The 21,636-nt window shown below is 42.0% G+C and overlaps 1 protein-coding gene across 2 annotated transcripts in view; it reads right to left on the bottom strand.

The window, feature by feature from the left end:
• The window catches only part of FRMD3 (FERM domain containing 3), a 255,507-nt gene that overhangs the window by 22,366 nt on the left and 211,505 nt on the right, over window positions 1-21,636 (bottom strand). The window lies entirely within an intron of this gene.

The raw sequence follows: 21,636 nt of genomic DNA, 5'->3' as shown, positions 1-21,636 counted from the left end.
ACTATTCTCAAAAATTCAATAGTGGGAAAGACTCCCAAACTCATTTTATGAGGCCAGCATTATCCTAATTCCAAAACCAGATAAGAACACTACAAAGAAAGAAAGAATATCCCTGATGAACATAGATGCTAAAATCCTCAACATAATGTTAGCAAACCAAATAAAGCAATACATCAAAAAGATAATACACCATGATCAGGTGGGATTTATTCCAGAAATGCAAGGCTGGTACAATATTCACAGATCAGTAAATGTGATACACTACATAAACAAAATGAAGGATAAAAACCCACATGATCATGTCAATAGATGCAGAAAAGGCATTTGATAAAAATCCAGCACCCATTTATTATTAAAAACTCTCAGCAAAGTGGGAATAGAGGAAGTATACCTAAATGTAATAAAGGCCATATATGACAAACCCACTGCCAACATCACATTGAATGGGCAAAAACTACAAGTGTTTTCCTTAAGATTGGGAACAGGATAGAGATGTCTGCTTTCACCTCTCTTATTCAATATTGTACTGAAGTCCCGGCCACGGCAATCAGACAAGAAGAAGAAATAAAAGGAATCTCAATTAGAAAAGGAGTAAAACTGTCTTAATTTGTGAATGGCATGATACTGTACATAGAAAACCCTAAAGATTCCTCCAAGACACTACTGTAACTTACAAATTCAGGAAAGTAGCAGGATACAAAATTAATGCCCAGAAATCAGTTGCATTTTTATACACCAATAGTGAATTATCAGAAATGGAAATTAAGAAAACAATCCCATTCACAATTGCTTCAAAAAGAATAAAATATCTAGGAATAAATTTAACCAAGAATGTAAAAGACTTGTACTTGGAAAATTATAAGACACTAAAGAAAGAAGCTGAATAAGACACAAATACGTAGAAGCATATATTATGTTCATGGATAGGAAGATTTAACATCATTACAATGTCCATACTATCCAAAGCCATCTATAGATTCAAAGCAATTCCTATCAAGATACCAATGATGTACTTAACAGAACTAGAACAAATATTTCAAAAATTTATATCAAACCACAAAAGACCCCAAATATCCACAGCAATCTTGAGAAAGAAGAACAAAGTTGGAGAAATCATGCTACCTAATATCAAACTATATTATAAAGCCACAGTAATCAAAACAGCATAATACTGGCACAAAAACAGACACAAAGACCAATGGAATAGAAGAGACAGCCTAGAAATAAACCCACACCATTAGAGTCAATTAACAATCAACAGAAGAGGCAAAAACATTGAATGGGCTAAAGAGTGTTTATTCAATAAATGGTGCTAGGAAAATTGGAGAGATATGTGCAAAAAAATGAAAATAGACCATTTTCTTACACAACACACAAGAATAAATTCAAAATGGATTAAAGACTTGACAGTTAGCAGGCTAACAGCTCTGGGGGCAGCTGGTGCTGGGGAGTGGCAGGACTGAGCAAAAGAAAAAGAAAAAACTCATGGACACAGACAACAGTGTGGTGATTGCTGGGGGCTGTGGGGAGGTGGAAAAGGACATAAGGGTGAAAATGGTAATGGAAACTAATACAATAAAAAAAAAAGAAAAAATTCTAATGATACATAAAGTGCCTGGTACTATGATTGGCATAAATAGGCAGGTAATAAATTGAAATTAATAATAAAAAATAGGAAATACCAATTTCCAACAATAATTTGGTGATTAAATTTGTTGTATCTCTATACTACATAACATTATTCACTTTTAAAAGGATATAGGGTAATATGTGTTGATATGGAAAGTACTTCAATCCTATGATATAAAGTGAAAAAATAAATTGTGAAATAAACAGAGCAATCCCACTTATGTAAAAATAATCTTGTATCCTACATGTCTGTATACAATACATAGATTGGCTATTGGGAGTATTAGGGTGAAGGAAAATGTTCTATACATTTTTACTTTTAAAAATCTTTCACAAGAATACATCATCTATTACCTATGTCATTATACAAATACAATTAATTTCATTTCAACTCATTTCAAAGTGCGTTCCACATGTGAGCTTGAGGTATGGCCAATTCCAGACATTTCCCAGAATTTCTTCTATTTTCAACAATTGAAAACCACATGCATATTGACAGCAGCGCCTTCGTTCTTGCTGTAAGCTCTGATTTTTAGGATTTCTATCACAAAATATGATATTTTCAATGAAAAGAAATTGGCAGAACATCAATTTGATTCCAATTCTCTCATAGGTATTGCATTTCAGTAAAGCTCTGCTTTGAACATAAAGGGGGGTTCTGCCTCATCCAGGCACGCATACTTGATTTTACCCTTGAAACAATGAACAGAGGGGGAGCATGTTTTGACCATTCAGTCTGCCTTCTCCATAATCTTGTGTCATTCCTGAGCACGAGGGAATGGACACACCATTGCTGCCTCCTTCCTACCCCCGAGGCTGCCTAGAGTACAATTTATTAGCCTTTATGACTTCATACCATTTACACTTAATAAGAGAGTCAGGACCCCCATTTGAGACCCTCCAATTTTCTCTTGGCACTGGTTTACTCGCTCTCCTTCCTGCCTGTCTCTATTTTTCTCCCTCCTTCTCTCTTGCCCATCCTTATCGCACACCTCCGACACTAGGTTCACCCTTGGCTTCTCACCCAGCTGCCAGCAGCCAGCGGGAAGCTGGAAGCTCGCACCCTTCTCCAGTCGCAGAATAGCAGCCCAAGGCAGGGCACCTACCCGTGTTTCTAGCTGTGATCTTGGAGCCGTGTCTCAGCAGGCGGACAAACACATTACTGCTGCAGTGGTTTACCATTTGCAAGCGGAGGCCCCTCCGAGTCTGGATCTTGACCAAGCATTTGGCCATGCTGCTGCTTCCTATTCCCTCAGTCTCCTCTGCCTGTCACAGTCCGGGGCAGCTACCACCAGCCATAGTGGCTTTGACCTTTCACTAACTGTCCATTCTGTTTTAAATGACCTAGGCAGGGCCCACTGAATGAATCAAATGTCAGCTCCTAATGCGGCCAACAGAAATAACTCAGGAGGGATCAGCATGGGACAGAAGGAGGGAGGGAGACGCTATTTTTAAACTCTCCACTCCTCTAACAAACAATGAAATATTATGCATCATCCTTACCCCAGCCTTTTCTAAACTATCTACACCAAAGGATCCCTCCCAAACGCCTTATAGTGCTGACAATGGACGGCTCCAGAAGACAAAAACAAAAACAAAAAACTAGGCAACTCCACAAAGAAGAAACAACTGCCTTGATTTTCTTTAAAAAAAAATATTTATAGAGTCTTTATTATGTTCTAGAGCAATGCTGTCCAATGAAAATATAATGCAATTCACATTTTAAAAAAAGTATTTTAAAAGTAAAAGAAACATTTCATTTTAATATGTTTTATTAGAAGCCAAGATATCTAAAATAGTATTTCACTATGTAACAATATACACAATAATAGTTTAAATATTTTTCGGTACTAAGTCTTTGAAATTGGTGTGCATTTGCACTCCCATGGCATATATCAATTCAGACTGGCCACAGTTCGGGGGCTCAGTAGCTACATGGGGCTGCCATACTGGACAGCAGAGCTCCAGCCAAAGCACCAAGGAGCAAAGATGGAGCTCCTTACAGCACCATCTCCATCCTCGCAATGATGCTAATATATTCTTCATTTTATAGAGAAGAAAACAGCACCTTAGATACTTGACCTGGCCAAATTCACAAACTTAATACACAGCAAAGCCATGATTTGAGCCTAGGCACCCAATTAACATTGGTTGACTAAAGGAACAGTCCAGAATGAGAGCTGTTAGTGCCCCCACTTCTAACCAAATGTGTTTTAAATGCAGAATCCAAACATTACATCTAAGGCTCAGCACTTTGAAAGTCCTACACTTGTACATCTGAGGCATAAAATGTGCTTGCATCCCAGTATAAGTTCTCAGGGAGCAAACTGTTTTCATTTTTTAGGACATGCTATATTTGGGAAAAAATTCAACTGATTAATAACTGTGCCCCACATACTATCTTTGTTGTATTTCTTTATTGGTATATTTTTTTACCCTCATTTTTAGAAGAAAAAAAATTCCTTACACAATTTCATCATGCATGCATGCACTTTTCTACTCTAAATAGCTACTGCAGCCAAGAGATAATTTTCTAATAAAAATATTCTTTCTTTTTTAATGACAAAACAAAGTATTCAGGGAAGTCAGCTGAAATTCTTCATTGTTATACCTCACTATGGGAATATAAATTTATTTAGCATTTCTGGAAAGAAGTTTAGTAAAATATATTGAGTCTTACAAGTGTGCTATTTTTTGACTCAGAAATTTCACTTTTAGGAATTTATCCTAAGAAAATAATTAGAAACATTGACAAAAATTTTTGGACAAATATGTTCATCAGGGTATCCTTTATTATAGCCAAAAAAGGAATCTAATTTTCCAGTGGGAAAATGATTAAATACACATGATGGAATATTGCACACCTATTAAAATTTATGTTTTGGAGTTTAATGATGTGAGGAAAAACTATATAAGTTTTTAAAAAGCAGTTTATATCAGCAATATGACCTCAGCTATATAAAAATGTACACTACAGATCAAACTATAAATCTTGAAAGGGGAGAAGGGTGGCAGCCTGCTGCGCACTGTGAGCTGAGGTCACTTCTGGAGATCTTACAGGGGGCTTCGACTCCCCCATAAGGTTGTCAATTCCAGAAATAGTATGGCCGTTCCTACCCTCAGGCAGTTTGGTCAATTTCCAAACCTGGTACGTGAAAGGAAGATGCCCCTAAAAGTTCACACCACCTTCAACCCTTTGACAGTGCCCTTGTGATCCAGTTTTGAGCAGAATCCCTATATAAACCAGAAACACTGCACAGAGCTGGGGCCCTGGGATAGCACCTCATAGGCCTTCCCTCACTAATTACCAACAGTAGTCCTTGAAGAACTACTGAAAATCTTTAGGATGCTTAAGAACAAATCAGAAAATCCTTGTTCTAGATGAATCGATGACTGGCTATAACAGAGATGAAGACTTTCAAAGATTAATGTGGGCTCATCTGCATGGCAGTAAGCCCAGGCTCAATGAGAAGATCTCCCTTTACCTGTTGGGAGGGATTATAGGTAAGTCCCTATGTTTAGCACTATGTTGAAATAACATGATATCTGATAGCCCACTCTAAGCAAACAGCTTCCAAAACAAAAAAAACAAGAAAGCAGAAAGCAAATAAAAAACCTGAAACAAAACCGCAATTAAACTTTATTTCCATTCTTTTCTACCAAAAGATTTACTCTCCATTAACTCTCCAGCTTAAAATCTTACCTTGGTTTTTAAGTGTCTCCTCTTATTAACCATAACTACTCATAATATTTTGAATTTCATACATTTTTAATCTTTCCCTCTCTTAAAATTGTTCTCACTCTTTATACTACTTTTCACAGATCCTCAGTATGTTCTTCCAGCCTCTTTCTTCTGGGGACCTTCTGCTTTGCTTTCAAGAAAGAAAAAACCTGGCAGGACCAGCCATTTCCCTCTGCCTTGTCCAACTCTGCTCGAAAGTATGGCCGAAGCAAAGGGAAGAAGCAAAGGGAGGCAGGGATGTGGATGGAGCCAAAGCAAAGATTCTGTGAGATGCTGCACAGGGGAGATGGTTCTGGTTCAAGGCTCTGTGCTCAAGAGAACCGTGTCAGCAGCGCAACATGAATACCCTTCCTGCTAGAGTCATCTGTTTGGAGAATCAGGAATGCATGTCTGAGCAGTGACAAGAGGCTAAAGAAAGCTGAGGATATGTGAAGAAAGGAATCAATTTTCCATAATGAGATGGCAGAAACACTGATAAATCAAACAGAAGGCAAAGAGAAGAGAGTTCAATGAGAAATGCTGTTTGCAGGCCTGAATTCCATGTCCACTTCTGTGACAAACTTCCTGAAACAGGTTTAGGGAAAGCAGCAAGCTGCCCTCTGCTTTGCGGGTGACTTGGAGCCACTGGGCAACTTGGAGCCCTGGTGCAATTGTAAAATAGAGACAATATTCCTCTCATGGTTGTTTTAACAAGGAAGGGAGATCGTGCATATCAACTGCCTTTGTTGTGTTGGTTCCTACATGGTGAACTAGAACTTACTAAACAGTTAAACAAAGCAAGGTTTCTGGCAGGGGTGTCCAATCTGCGGCTCCATATGGCTATGAAGGCGGCCCAACACAAAATTGTAAATTTACTTAAAGCCTTTTTTTGCTCATCAGTTTTTGTTAGTGTTTGTGTATTTAATGTGTAGACCAAGACAACTCTTTGTCTTCCAATGTGGCCCAGAGTCACCAAAAGGTTGGACACCCCTGGCAGAGCATAAGCTCTGGGTTCTCCTGGCTGCAGTGTTTATCATCTCGGAGCTTCAGTCTCCATGCCTGTGCAATAAGCGTAGCAAAGGCAGTGCTCATTCATTTCCCCCGCCAATGTCTACTCGTTCCTTTCTCTCCTTTAACTACTTCAGTGAAGATAGTGAGGGTTTTAAATAGTTTGGATTCTCTTCCTTCTGTCAACCATCTGTCTCTAACATTTCTAATTACATCTCCCCAAACAGTAGGGAAGCAGTCATGCTGATTGTTAAACTTGCCTGACTAGCCCTGCAACCTTGGGAAAGCTACATGGGAAGGCAGTTTTCTGTCTGTAAAACAGTAATGATATTGTCTGCTCTATAACTGGAGGGCTGATATGTAGTAAGTAGTTAATAAATGCTATTTTAATCTAAAAATATCATGTACCTTATTAGCTACCTAGATAGCTAATTTTTAACGGGTATAGTGGCTTCGACAACGAGTTAAAATAGTTAAAGAAGACTCAATGAAATTTTAGCTACCTGATAACGCCAATTAGAAAGAAAAAAAATTATACATGAAAAATTATACATTTAGACTTTATTTATTATTAAGTGTCCTTGGGACTATCACATATTACAGAACTTTAAAAATATTTTAAATATTAATAATAAAATATAATGATATGTTTTAATAATATATTTGTGATATGATGAGTATATTCTTAAGTGTATATTGAGGAGAAACAGAGGCAGTTCCCAGCACTACCAAGTGACAGGACCAGGATCCAAGAGCCAGGGAGTCAACCATCCGTATAATTCAATTTCCTCATTTGTAAAGTGAGGCAACAATATCTGTCCTACCCATTTCAAAGAAATGATCCTGAGTCTCGAATTATGAGAACCCTCATGAAAAAAAGGACTCTGAAATGTGTAGGATGCTTTGACATATCGAATACTCTTCCTGTCATTCTCCCCTTATCCAATGAAGCATTCACTGAGTGTTTCCTGCTGTGACATGAGAACCCTGCTAGGTGGGGCGGGCATCGCCATGTAGTGGTGGGAGGAAGGCCAGCAAAAACCCTCTGGAGAATTACAGTGGCAGACAGAATAGAATTCAAACAGGGCAGCTGGGCTCTCCTCACCACCCCTGTGGGGAAAGAGAATACAGTTCGCAGGAGCTCTGGCCACAGAGCATTTTGGCATAAGGGCGCATCCATCTGTATCCCTGGTAGTTCCATACACTGATAAGTGTGGCATCTCTCAATTGGCAGCTGATGTGAGCCATGCCAGGGAGAGAGCGGGTGGAGTCTGGTAGGGCCCTCTCTGTCTGCTCAGGCTGCTGGTGATTATTCCTAAATAGGCAGGAAAACTGAGACATAGGATGTCACGGAAGAAGGCCATCACACACTGCTCTGCTCTGCTCTGCTCTGCTCTCATGCCCTGCCTCTGTCTCCAGTTCCTGGCTCTTTTTGTCCTAACTTTCCAGTGAAAATAAATTTTAGGAGGTAGCGGTGGTGGTTATTTTAAAAACACTACCTTCACAGTGTAGGAAAGTAGAAAACTACCAATAGTTAGAAAGTGGATAAATGAGATCCCAACCATCTCTCAAAGTGCACCAGTCCAAAGAAAATTGCTGTTGACATTTATATTTCTTACCAGACCTGCAGAAGCTTTAAGTGGGGTGCAAACATACTTAAAATATTTACAGGGTGGTGAGACCCAGAGAAGCCAATAATTGAGTATGAAGTTTTAAAACTGTAGCCTAAAATACTGATGTGTTGTTCTATATATCCTAAGCATGATGCTTTGACCTAAACACTTAAAAACTGAATTTTTCTTCAGGGCCTCCCTTTCTGAGTGTCTCTTACCAAGGTCTGAGCAAGGTTCAAGTTTGCCCATACTCTCCACCACACCCCCAACAGAGTGCTCACAATGGTCTGCTCTAGAAGGTTCTCCACGAGGAATCAGGTGAGCCAGTTTGCAAACTGATGACATTCTTTCTCCAAACACCAGTGAATAACAAACTTTATTGTTTTTGAATCATGGTAAGACAATTTGAAATATTAATCAACGAGTTTCTCCTTCCACCCATGCTCACAGAATTCCTGGTGGCTTTTTCTTGATCCTCAAAGACCAAAGACCAAACCTAACCCACCCAACAATAAAGCAATGACCACAAATATTTGATTGTTAATTTCATAAGCCATTACTCAAGACAGAAAGACCTCCATCACCTGCAGACTGGACAAAAGAATCCACACTCTGAGTAGAAGGAGAATTGGGGGAGCCAAAGAGAGAAGAGGGAGAGATAAGGGGCCTCAGCCTCCAACAATCAAGTACCATCCATTGACAGCACCAATGAGCCTCATGGGAGCCTCATGGGAGGCTCATGGGAGACATTACCCAAGAGGCCACCCACAGACTGTGCAGCAACATAACTGTCCATCCCCTCTCTGACTTATCTACTGTAAGATGCACCCTTACTCACTGACCTGAAGCATTCTCAAAGCCCTGTAAATAAACATAGGACCTGAACACCTACAGTTACCCTCAATGTAGGGTGGTAGTATTTACCATGAAGGAAAACCTTCCATGACTGTCCACAGATGAACCAGCAGAAAATCTCCCTACAGGGTTTGGATAAGGATGAGGAATTTCACAATGATAATGCATTCTTCAGAAACATGCATAAGGAATTCCCCTGGAGTAAAATTTAAACCACCTCGCTGACCAAGAATTTGAATCATAGGCTACCTATAAGTCAGATTCTTCCATCCATAAAAGCAAAGTGTTTTTTTTTCTCTATCTTGGTTGAACCTAGGGTTTAAAAATTCCCTGATGTTATATGACTGAAATACACCAAGGCAATCTATTGAGGCAGTTCTTTCAGATGCCAATGTGGCCAATCAGCAGTTCCCCTGAAAGAAGAAATGGGTGACAACACTGTTCTCACTGGCTCCAACTGAACAGCCTCTTTTGGTCTGTGTTTCGTATTCTCAACCAAGAATCTATTACCTTTGTCTCTGTGCAGGATGAATTTGTTCTTTCTATCACTCCTGCTTTACTATTTCGCTCCTTCCAGGCATGTATCACCATTACAGACAAACCATTTTTCTCTGGCTAAAGAAAATTAAATTGTGCTGCATTAATAAATGGAGCTCTAATTTTTTCTCCATATTCCCCAACAGTTTTGCAGATGGTTTTAAGAAACAGGGCATCACCCTGGTCAGTGTGGCTAAGTTGGTTGGAACATTGTCCCACAGACTGAAAGGTCATGGGTTCAATTCCCAGTCAGAGGCCATATCCAGGTTGCAGGTTCAATCCCCAGTCAGGGACACAAATAAGAAGGCAATCAATCACCAATCAATGTTTCCCTCACATTGATGTTTCAATCTCTCAATGTTTCAATCTCTCTCTCCCCCCCTTCTCCTCCCTCTCTAAAAGCAATGAAAAAAAAAAAAAGTCTTCAGGTGAGGATAAAACAGAAACAGGGCATCTATGTCTCCCTGCGGAAAAAGCCAGGCTCTTCTGGAAATGCGTAGGCTCCTTGTGTTGCTGCTATGTAATCAAAGAAGCTAGAAGCAGCAGGAACCAAACCTTCCACTCAACATAGCAGCCAAGGGCCCTCCTCGCTTGCATTTTAGTCATATGATTAAAAAGAGAAATATAAGTGGCCGATAAATCCAAGAAAAATGTCCCCAGTGACTCTGAGGGACGCAGAGAGAGATTCAAGAGGAAAGCAGTCGGAAGTGGTCTGAGCCTCATGGGCCAGAACAAGGAGCTTAGGTGTTATCATAATGCGATATGAGTTTACACTTATTAAAAAAAGTCACCTGGCTGCTGTGTGGGAAATATGGATGAGGGGAGATGGGTAAGAGTAGAAGCAGAGACGGTGTTATCTCCCTAAGGAGAAAACAATAGCACCCAGGAGACAGAGCAGAGCGGATGCAACTGAGGTGCTACAGTGGCAAGGAGTCTGGGGTATATTTGAAAGGTGCTCTGGGAAATAGAACACTTCCCCAGGAGACCCAAGATAGGATGGGATGTCCATGCAGGCTGTCAATCGGCAGAGCAGGGCAAGGCCCCAGGCACTGGGTAGGGGTCAGGAGCCTGGCCTAGCGCCAGGGAGAAGGGCCAGCCATCCAGGTCCTGGGGGCGTAGAGTACCAGGGACACCACCAGTGCAGTGACTTGGGAAAGTGAGCAAGACTGGCATGAGAACTAGAAGAAGACAGGACAGAGCAAGAGGGAGAGCAGGACTAAGAGTCTGAGTCAAAAGGCTGGTCTTCAGCTTGGCTCCCTCCCAGGTAAGGAAGAACTGGTCCTAGAGTTGAAAATGGGGCTGAGCCTATATTTAAAGGACAAATTGTGCAGCTAGCAGAGGGGGTCAGGCAGGAACCAACAAGCCCATCGACCACAAGAGGTGCTCAATGTTTTTAAATGTGCACACTCCTTTTGTTAACAGCAATATCCATCTATGTTCAGATTATTAGATAGGTCATCCTGAAAATCCTATTTACTCCTCTTTCAGCCAAAGCATCTGCCCATTTTCACATTTCCTGTGCTTTAGTGGATATTTGGGATTTTTAAAAGTTCCAAATTGGACTTGACTTCTAAGAGAAGATGTTAGGACATGAGGACTCTTTCAAGTGGGGGTCAACATTCATTTTATATTCCCTTTTTTGCTAGCAGCCATTAATTTTCAGTTTTATGCTACATATTTGCAACTCACAAAAAGAAAGGAAAAAAATTTAACCCTGCTTTTATAGATCATTGTGCCACATGCTTACTGTTTCATTAACCACATTTTAAAAGATGATGTTACCCTAGCTGGGTGGCTCAGTTGATTGGAGTATTGTCCCATGCACCAAAAGATTGCCGGTTCAAAGCCCAGTCAAGGCACATTACCCAGGTTATGGTTCCCTTCCTGGTCGGGGTGCATAAAACAGGCAACTGATCAATGTTTCTCTCTCTCCCACTCACTCTCTCTCTAAAAATCAATAAATATATCCTGGGTTGAGGTTTTAAGGAAAAAAAAATGTCTATACCTTTGTTTTCCAAGATACAGATGAAAAGTACATATTTAAGAACAGCAGCAGTTCAGGGGAAGGATTATTATTAAAGAACAGTCAGAGTGGAGAGGAAACTTAGAAATCATCTCATCTTGTTTTATGAAAGAGGAACTAAGATTTAGGCAATGTCAGTGTCCAGCATGTTTCAGAGAAGAAGTAAACATTTATCAAGTGAGTGAATAAATGAATGAATGAAGCCTTCTCACTCTAGCCAATACTCCTCTAACCACCAGAGAATCTCCTTTAAGGGGGTAGCATATGTCAACTCAAGAAGGTGGAGTCCAGCACCCAAGTAAACTGGGGACTCAGGGCCACCACAGAACACTTCAGGGAGAGTGACACAGCACCTACCAAATAGCCTGGCAAATCCCAGGCTGTGCTTGGGTGACTCATTCTGGTTTACTGGCGTGAAAGACCAAAAGCATGTCAAATGGCATGTCACCATCGTAACTAGAGCAGATAGATCTCACATCTATTTTAGGAATCTGGAGTTTTGGCACGAACAGAGATGTCAGAGTTTCAAAACATGCCCCTCCTTTTCTTCTGTGTCGACTCATCTGTAGGATTCAGAGCAGTTTATCCAAACTTTTTTGTGTGGGGGAGGAGTTTGCTCATACTTATGAATAAATACACACTTATTTATAAATTAGATACGTGTGTAGTTGACTTCATATACAGAGGTGGGCAAAAATAGATTTACAGTTTTATAAGAAATAGTTTATTCTTATATTCTTATTAATTATTATATTATCTGCATTATAACTGTAAACCTACTTTTGCCTGTCCCTGTATCATGCCCTTATAAAACCTACACTGTAGAGATTTTATGAGGGAATACAAGTAACAGAAGTCTGCACAGTTTCTTCCTTCACCCCAGTGGGACATTTCATAAACCCACCATGCTCACCCCCTACTCTGGAAGCCATGGCTCTGGGGCCTCCAATTCACCATCAGCCAAACCAAGCAGGAGGCTGCACCCCTCTGTAGATGGCATCGGATGTGCACCCCTGGGGACAGCCTGAACATCCAGCCTGTGCCCACTGATCGAGCCTCCTTTCTGAACCCTGCCCATTCTGCCACTGACCTACCGGTATGCACGCACCCAAGGGTGGAACTAGCACACACTGCCTAGCACTGCCTTCCACATCATTGGTTCTGTGTCTTAATCGAAGAGCAGGGGGGGAGGGAAGTTGCTGTGAGATTGTGCCTCATTTTGAGCCTGAGTATCACAAAGAATGTTTACTTAACACTACCAACCCACTAACAAAAGCACTAGGAAACAGAACCCCATGCTGACTGTGGAATGCATCTAAAATTCAGAAAATTCTAGCTTCTGCTTTCTAATGACCACGGTTTGGTAATACTTTCACTTTTCCTCTCCCGCAGTTTCTCGGGGATGTGGTGGGAGTGTTGACTTGTCTAAGCGCCAGGCACAATGCCTTCCCCGCCACAGACCACAACACTCTGGCTGTTGCAGCCGCTCTGCTTACGCTCTCCCCTGGCTCACATCCCAACCCTCAAGGACTGTGACTGATTACTTCACGGGACTTTTGACTGACATTTTTTCCCCCCACCCCAGCCGTATCCTTTGAAGCAATTAATTATTAATACTGACGTGCAGCAGCCAAGGGCCAACCTGAGCAGGAGCAGTGATTTGGGACGTGCCACACTGAATTGCTTTCACTAATAAGACAAAGATCCTTAACATAGACTATAAGTAATTAGAACTAGGCCCGGACTGAGCCATCCCTTATTTAATGAATTCAGCTTTAAAATGAGGACGTGATTCCCAGAAGGGAGCAAGGCTGCCTGTGTGAGGTCGGTTTCCCTCCACCAGCTCTGCTAGGAACTCTCTTTGGGGAGGGCGCACTCTGTCCACTGCCTTCTCACCACCAGTTCCGAGGTAAGGTGACACTTTCCAGGGTGTTGCAAGTCGCTGAGGAGTCGCTGGGTCCTGGCCTGCTGTGGCAGATGACCCAAGGCCCAAACACTGCCCAGAACACACAGGACCTCTTCTCACTGCATCACTGAGATTCCCGACATGTATATGTCATTTTTTGAGAATTCATTTGATGTAGCTGAAAAATGAATGCAGTTCCTTAGGTGCCGGTTCTATTTTAGTGAGAAGGAGGCGAGCCACATTCATGTGTTGGATGTCATCTCAGATATCTGGGCCAGGAGATGGAGAGCCAGCACCTGATCACGGCCCCAGTACTCACCCGGCGAGGTGACTTTGGGCAGTCTGGGTCCTCCTCTGGGCTTTCTCATCTGTAGAATCCTGAGGGGTGAGCTCAATCAGGGATCAGAAAACTTTCTCTATAAAGGCCCATGCAGTAAATTTGAGCCTCTGTAGGCCAAGAGGTAAAGTCAAGAATATTATATAGGTACATATATAATCATTTAGAATATAACCATCAGTTCTTGGGACAGGAAAGAAAAAAAACGTAAGAGAGGTGAGGGTTCAGCCACGGGCCAAAGTCCACCAATTCCTGAGTTAGAACATCTGTGACATTCTCTCTAACCCTCCTCAAAAGCTGTGAACACTATTCCTGTCCCCAGGTTGTCATTCTCATTGTAGAAGACCTGAAGCCATAGTCCTGGAATCTGACCGTGACATCGAGCAAAAGAATTGAAGAGTTTAGTGGTAGAAAGCGTTTGAGTGGTGCTCAAGTCCAGTTTTCTCATTTTGTAGATAAAGAATATAAGGCTCCATACAGTGGAGTGTCCTGTGTATGGTCACCCAGCTGCCTGGTGGAGGAGATGAGACCAGAGTTCCCATGTCCCGACTTGTCCAGGGTATGAATACAGAATCAAGGCAGCAACCTGAAGCACTGCTATGTTTACACTGAGGAATACTCATTTAATAAAATGAACAGTCTGTGGCAATTAACCAGCTACGGAACAGAAATGACACACTGTTGGCTTCTTACAATGTAAAAATAAAAATCCTTGCAAGACAAAATGCACTTAAATTGCATCAGGAACAAGGCATTTAGCTTCCTTATGATAATCTTAACAGTTAAAATTTCAAAGATCTCATTCAAATGATAAAACTTCTTATGAGTGCTTTGGTTGTCAGTAAATAACAGAAACCTAATTCCAAAGATGAAGCAAACTCCAAAGAAAAGCACAGAGAGGGACAAGCTTTGAGGAGCTTACAAACATTACAAAAGGTGGATTGGGGAGCTCGCTGACGCCTGTATCTCACACCCAACTCCCAGTTGCCCTTGGAATCTCCTGCCCTAGAGGAACCGCAACCCAGGCCTTTGTTGATAGATGTGATAACGAATTCTGAATTTTGACTCTACTAACCTGACGCCACAGTTGTAAGTAAAACCCAAAGCTGTGGCCTGCTTCACGGAGGCTCCCAGCTCCTGCAGGAGCAGGTTCTGCTGCTGGATGTCTGCGGGCTGTGGAGACTGTGCGTGCCATTAAATGGAAAAGTTCAGGAGAGCCAAATACGCACAGTGCCAGAAGGATTCATAAAACTGAGCTTTGTGTGAGTCCCTTCTAATTCAGGATATTAACCCCTTTACCTGCATCTGCATTAAATATGTTCCTGATGCATTGCTGAATGACGCTTTGTGATGCGTTTTTAATGTGAAGCAAACAAAGCAGGAATTTTAAAAGTTGTACACACAGGACAAGCCCGATCACAGTGGCATTAAAATGTACAGCAAAGAAAACTGCTGACATCGACACTGATTGCCTCTAGTAGGTGGGATAATCCGGAGGGTGATTTTTTTCCTACTTATTGATGTTTATTTTGTATTTTCTAAAATTTCTAGAGGATGATAAATTCATTCATTCAGAGAAAAGCGCAATTAGAGCAGAAGTTAATTGGCCTGCTCTCACCAGGTAGCGGTAATCACAAGAGAGATGTGGCCCACGGGGTTGATTGACAGCACCTACTGTCTGATGGAATAGAATATCCAAGAAATTTCGAAAAGACCAGTGCATCGGTCCTGATGCACATCCTGAGGTACCCTGAGCCAAAGGGAAGAAATGACTTCACACATAGGGACAATGACAGGGAAGAAAGACCCTGAAGTAATAAAAAGAGGGCAAATCTCAGGCATGGTCATGGAATGCCATAAAGGGAGGAAAAGGGAAGAGAATTTTTTTTTATCAGATCAGCCTTTAGGAGACCAGAAGGGAGCAGAGTGGGCAAAGGAATTCACAATCAGTGTAACCATAGCAGCCTCAGGCTGTTAAGGGACCTCACCAGTGATGGGGTTGTGGCAACTGTGTAGGATGTGAGAGGCGCCGCCTGGTATGTTGTGGAAAGGCTCTCACATGGGAAAATGCAATTGGCCCTACAAGTCACCTGTTATGAGTTGGGGTGGAGGGTGGGTGAGATCAAAAGTATGACATGCTTGATGGATGGGGACAATACTCTTTTTATATGCTCAAAAAGCCTTCACAGGTTCATATATAGACTTTCTAGAATTTCAGTGACGCCACCTTAAGCTGTTAGGGCCAAAGTGTAAACAATCCTTTAAACTCCCCACTGTCCCTCCCACATACAGAGAGAGCCGCATCTGTGACACACACACACACGAACATTTACCGGGATGGTGCCAAAGAGAGGGATGGGCTTGGGAGACTTAGCTTTACCACTCTCCATAATTTCCATCTATTCTTTGATATAAACATTTTGTCATATGCAAATACAGCTTCAAGCCACCCTCTACCCAGCCACATTGCCATTCCCAAGAAACTCCTTTGTAGAAAGTCTTCTGTCTCCATTATGCCAGCAGGAAGGTGTCAAACATTTTCAACTCTTACTTAGTTTTGTATACCAAGAGGAGGAAGGCATAGTGTCCTGCCTATTTAATTCTGCCAATATACACCATTGTTCTGGTAAACAAGATGATCTTCAATGGGTGGCAATAATTGCCAACTATCAAATCTCGCATGATTAATTTCATTCCCCTCTCTACCATAATCTAACATTTTTCCATAATGAAAAATATACTCCACCAATAAAACACAAACACTTTTGCTATCTACACTATGAAGACCCTATTCCATTTTGCATGTGAATTTATTCAGATAAATGACTCCTTAAAATGTAATTTCCACCCAGAACAATCCCCACCCTCAATTTTTTCTTCTCCCCAATCTTTCTAAAGCTCTAAGGGGCAGTTCTCAAACAGTTTGCCATTCTCATCCAAAGTTGTCCACAGCACTGATCTACTCAGAGCCTGTAACTGAGCCACTTGAGGGTGACACTGAAAACTTTCCCGTTGCCTAGTGGTGCCCAGGAACTGATTTTATTTTTTCTCTACCGAGACACAGCCAACTTCAGATCTAATCCTCCAGCTGCCGTACGGGTGAATGGGGTCACACGTTCTCTCAGAATGCCACTGGGCTACTCTGGGCAATCATGCCCTGCCCAGCTGTCTGTGAGAAACTTGAAGTTCTGAGAAGAACAGAAAGATCTTGTCAGACAAATGTGTGGTGTGGTGGTAACCCTGGAGAGTCATGGTAGCAGCAGCGATGCCATCACCATGGCCCGTGTGCCACGGGCATCAGAGCCTTCCCAGGACTTCGCAGAAGTGAGGCCTCCAAGGGTCAGGTTAAGACGTTCTACCTTCTCCCAGTCTGATTTTTTTTTTTTAATTCCTCATCAGACAACTCTTTTAATAGGACTCACACTGCCAACCTTAATGTGTTTGTGGATCCAGTAACCAGAATGTGTGACTTGAAACTCCTCCAAACAAGATGGACCCAGTAACCAAAATGTGTGATTTGAAAATCCCCCAAACAAGAACCTGAGCCACTATGTAGGACGGAAAACAGAGACATCAAAGGTGAGCAGTGCCATCTGCGTCCCCTCCACTCCATGCTTGACGCTGAGTGAAGCAATGCACAGCACCTAACCAAACAAAAGGTACTTCCACTATCTAAACAGAATCAGTTTTGGCCACTGACTCCCTGCATGATGCTGACTTAAACCTTCCTATGTCTCGAGTGTCTTATCTTTAAAGAAGTTGAAGTCTTTTCACTCTCGAAGTCTGGGAGTCAAAGGCAAAACCTGGAAAGTAAGTCCACAGGCCACTTACTTCCATGGAATTGGTGACCCCATCTTGACAAGTCTGCAGTTTATTATCTTGAATCCCTTGCCTCCTCTCTAGCCCCCCCTCTCACAACCTCCATTCAACTCGATTATCTACTCTCTGGCCTAGTGCAATGGTTTGTGTGTGGTGGCCTCCGCACCTCCAACCCAGTGATTCTCAACCAGGGAGCAATTTTGTTACTCAGGATCGCATCTGACAATACCTGGAGACATTTTTGGTTGTCAATACCAGTGGGGTACTACTGGCATCTACTGGATAGAAGCCAGAGGTACTGATAACATTGTACAATACGTGGGCCAGTCCCAACAAAGCGTTATCCAACTCAAAGGTCAACACTTCTGAGGTTGAAAAAATTACTCCAGTCATACCCGGTGCCTTTCATCTGCCCTCTGCAACCACATATAATACAAAACACAATTCCAATCAGGTCATTTCCATGCATGAAATCCTCCAGTGTCTCCCAACTGCCCTCAGGTTAATGTCTAAACTCTCCAGCAAGTCCTGTGAGACCATATTATGATCTGGCCCTTTCCTAACTCTCTGCCTCACCTCTCACTGTTCCCCTAACCCCTCTTCCCCAAAGCCACACAAGAAACCAATGCAGGTGGATCAGACCCCACCAACAACTTCCTCTGCCTGTTAGTCTCATCCATTCATCCTGTGGCCCATCACTTGTACGTCAGACATTCTAAAGAGACTAAAAGGGAACAAGACACTCTCTAGGCAGCTTGAGACACTGCTATCTCATGAGGCTCGCAGAAAAGTGAGCACACAATTCAATCAGCAGAGGTACAGGCTCTGTGATCCCACTGCCATCTCCCCAGTGGGCTGTGAGCCTCCGAGGAGAGTGTCTTCATCTTCACAGGCCACAGCAACTTGCACGTGCCAAGTATGGTTTACCAGTTGTATACCTTGTCTTTGTCATAGCTGCATTAAGGAATGAATGAATTCCTGCCCTCTTTCAATTTGGCTCTTGCTCAGACATTAAAAAGTATTAAAATATCAAAATCCAAGGATGAAGCAAAATTCATTACATTGTACATACCCAGAGACAGAGCCCATCCACAAAGCCAGATGTTGGGAAACGCCCTGTTTGGTTTCAGGAACTGTAACCCCACTGACAGGCGAGAAGGCCCCAAAGCTGGAAATAATCAGGGAGGCCTAGGAGACATAACGTGTCCCCCCTGGCAGGAGTGTAGCTCCTGCCTCTCTGCTTTGCCATGTGATGATCGGTAATCCATGATGGGGAAGTTATCTCATGCAGAGATGACAACCTAAGACATGTATTGATCGGGTATTGGCAGCAGACAAGAAATTGGGACATGGAGAAAGGGCAAAAAGGCCCGTACCCCTCGGCTCAGCTTGGACATGACCGGAGTCCTCATTCTGTCCTAAAGAAGTCTCCTTGTCTCTTGGCGGCTCACTCCTCCTGCCGGGCTCAGGCTCAAAAATATACCACTGAATCAGTTCTAAACCAGATCTGGCTGTTCCCAGGGAAATCGGGCCTATGAGTAAATTCTTTAAAGTGTGTTTTGTTTTTCTTTCAGAAGCTCTAGCCAGCTCATGCTGAGAAATTTACATTGTTCACAGACCCTAACCCTTAGGCGCTCTTATGTTTACTACGCTCTCATGTTTAGTTGTCTCTCTTGTTTACTAGTCTCCTCTCGGACCCATGTAAATCAGTGTGTTTTTACCATGTGTTTTCTTCAAAACATCACCCATTCTCTGTGAACATTAACATATTGATGTAATGAGATAACCTGTGCATTCCTGTTACCTAGCTCCACTGATAACCCTTTCAATAAAAGCCTTTGAACAAAAAGACTCTGGGCCTTCCCCACTAGGGGAATGTGCCACATCCCCTCTCCTGGTAAACAGAGAAGGTTTGCAACAACTTGTGTTTATTCCCCAATCCCTGACATTCCTGGGACAGGCTCTGCAGGATTCAGACTCCCTGCTCCCATCTCAGTGGGCCCCAGACGGTAACCCTCAGATCCCAGCACGCTGCGCTCCCCGCGAAACGCTCCATCCCCTGATGAGGCAGGCAGTTGCTGCCTGGACCAGGGATGAGCAGTGACCCAAGGCGCCACTCCCCTAACTTGCAGCCCTCGTTGTCCACCCCACCCCCACAATCCCGCCCGTGCTACAGCTGGAAACATCTTTGTTTAAAGCCGTATCATTCTCAGCCTCTCTTCTCTTTCTGTATCAGAAAAATATAGATCTACAAAGTACGTATTTATCCCTATGGAATATCTAAATTCCATTGCCTGATACTCAAAGACAAGACACATGGAGCAGAATCTGACAAACAGTAACCCAAATATAATGCTATCAAAAACACAGGGCTAGGTTCACTGTGGGAATCACAACTTCAAATTTCATGGTACCTAAGATGAGTTTGCGCCTTCTCTGGATAGGGAAGTTTGATCTATCTACTGGACATTTAACAATACTGTCATTTCTACTTTTCTTCCTTTTAAATTGATTCTATATTCTAGAGGTTATGATTTGCCTGAGCTTCAAAACCCACAAAGATGTCCCATGAAAGGATGGATCTTTTAGAAAAGTTGTATTAGACATTTATAAAGTTATTTTTGACTTTTCAAGAAAAAGACCTATCAGTTTTACTTTATAGCTAGTAAAAGAATTTAAGATACTTCTTTAAAATTACTAAAAACTTTAAAATGCGGCTTATGGAGTCTACTCCATGTCATACAATTTTTGTATATTTAATGCAATTCTCATAATTTATGTATCTCTTGTTTACATTGTTGTCATGTTAAAGACATGTTAGCATTTAGCAATGGAACTGCATTATAGAAAATGGGGCAAAGCAGAAGTTTCTAATTGAATGGGATAAAGCGTCCAGGAGAAAGCCTGCCCAGTTCCCCTTCAACTCCTGGGGCTCCTGGAGCAACAGTAGCCTGGCTTTCACTTCTCCATAGTAACTGTTCAACCTGTCTGGTCTTCCAACTTTTATTCCCTTCTAGGTTTCCATTTTTGCGGACAAGACATAGTCACAGTCCCAAGCTTGGGTTGTGCTTTCTCCTTCCCTTCTCCATTCAACTTTGGGATAATTATGACCTCCAGAAGAAGAGATTTCCACTCAAACCAATATTCTAGGCATTTGGCAGGAATGAAAGCTGTTTTTACTTCACTTAAAAAACATATAAAAACAGAGAGGTGCTAGAAAATGTAGACAAGTAACATGGACCCAGAGACCCTGAAATTAATTTAGCACAAAACTCTAAGTTAGTTGTTGAGACAGAGAGTAGAGAGCATTACTTATAACAAGGCTGTCCTCATTATCATCATTTTGTGGCTCAGGAATAAAGGTGTCTCCTGAGACCCTATCCTTTATATTGTGTACACTTTCCTTTCCACCTGTGGTATTTTTGGCATCTAGTTGCCCAGTTCTAACCATTCAAGCTTTTTTTTTTTCCTCCCAGGAAAAGATTGACAAATTCTTTATACTTCAGTGTGAATTAGCTGCTACCATCTTTCCCCCAAGGGTATTTGCATCCCAAGCCATATTCCTATTATGAACTGAAAAGTTTTCCCCTGTGGTAATAATTCTTGACTTAAAACTGCAAGTGAAGGTGATCTTTTGGGGACAGGGTGGCCTGCTCTCTTGAAACTAACTGCCTAGTATCCAGATTTTAAACGATGAAACCAAAATCACATATAATTAAGGAAAGCCATGTTATGTTTGTATTCAGAGTTCCAATAACTTTATTTTGGGTGAATTGTTTAATTTACTTCAAAATTAATAGGAGTGTGAGATACCTCACCAGGTATCTGCCACAAGTGTGGTGAGATCCTTTGCTGAAGTAAGTTCTTCTAAGTGAAATAACCCAGTCAGTGAAATACAAATACTATATTATTTCACTTATAAGTGGAATATAATGAACAAAATAAACTAAAGAGCTAAATAGTACCAAAGGCGTAGAATCATGGGATAGACTGACAGCTGTAAGGGGGTTGGGGGAGGGAACTGATTGAAAGAAGGGGAAGGGATTAGTCAAAAAGCATAGAAGAAGGACGCATGGGCATGGACAATGGTGTGGGGATTAACTATGGAAGTGGAAGACAGGCTGGGCGGGGAAGGGGGGACAAATTGGGACAACTGCAATAACAAAGGATCAAAAAAAAAAAGCCTAG

Source organism: Pteronotus mesoamericanus, unplaced genomic scaffold, assembly GCF_021234165.1.
Source record: "Pteronotus mesoamericanus isolate MK-2021 breed Mesoamerican mustached bat unplaced genomic scaffold, CSHL_Meso_final contig_73, whole genome shotgun sequence".
Classification (NCBI taxonomy): Eukaryota; Metazoa; Chordata; class Mammalia; order Chiroptera; family Mormoopidae; genus Pteronotus; species Pteronotus mesoamericanus.
The sequence above is the reverse complement of the archived record's forward strand: the minus strand, read 5'-3'. Positions and strand labels throughout refer to the sequence as shown.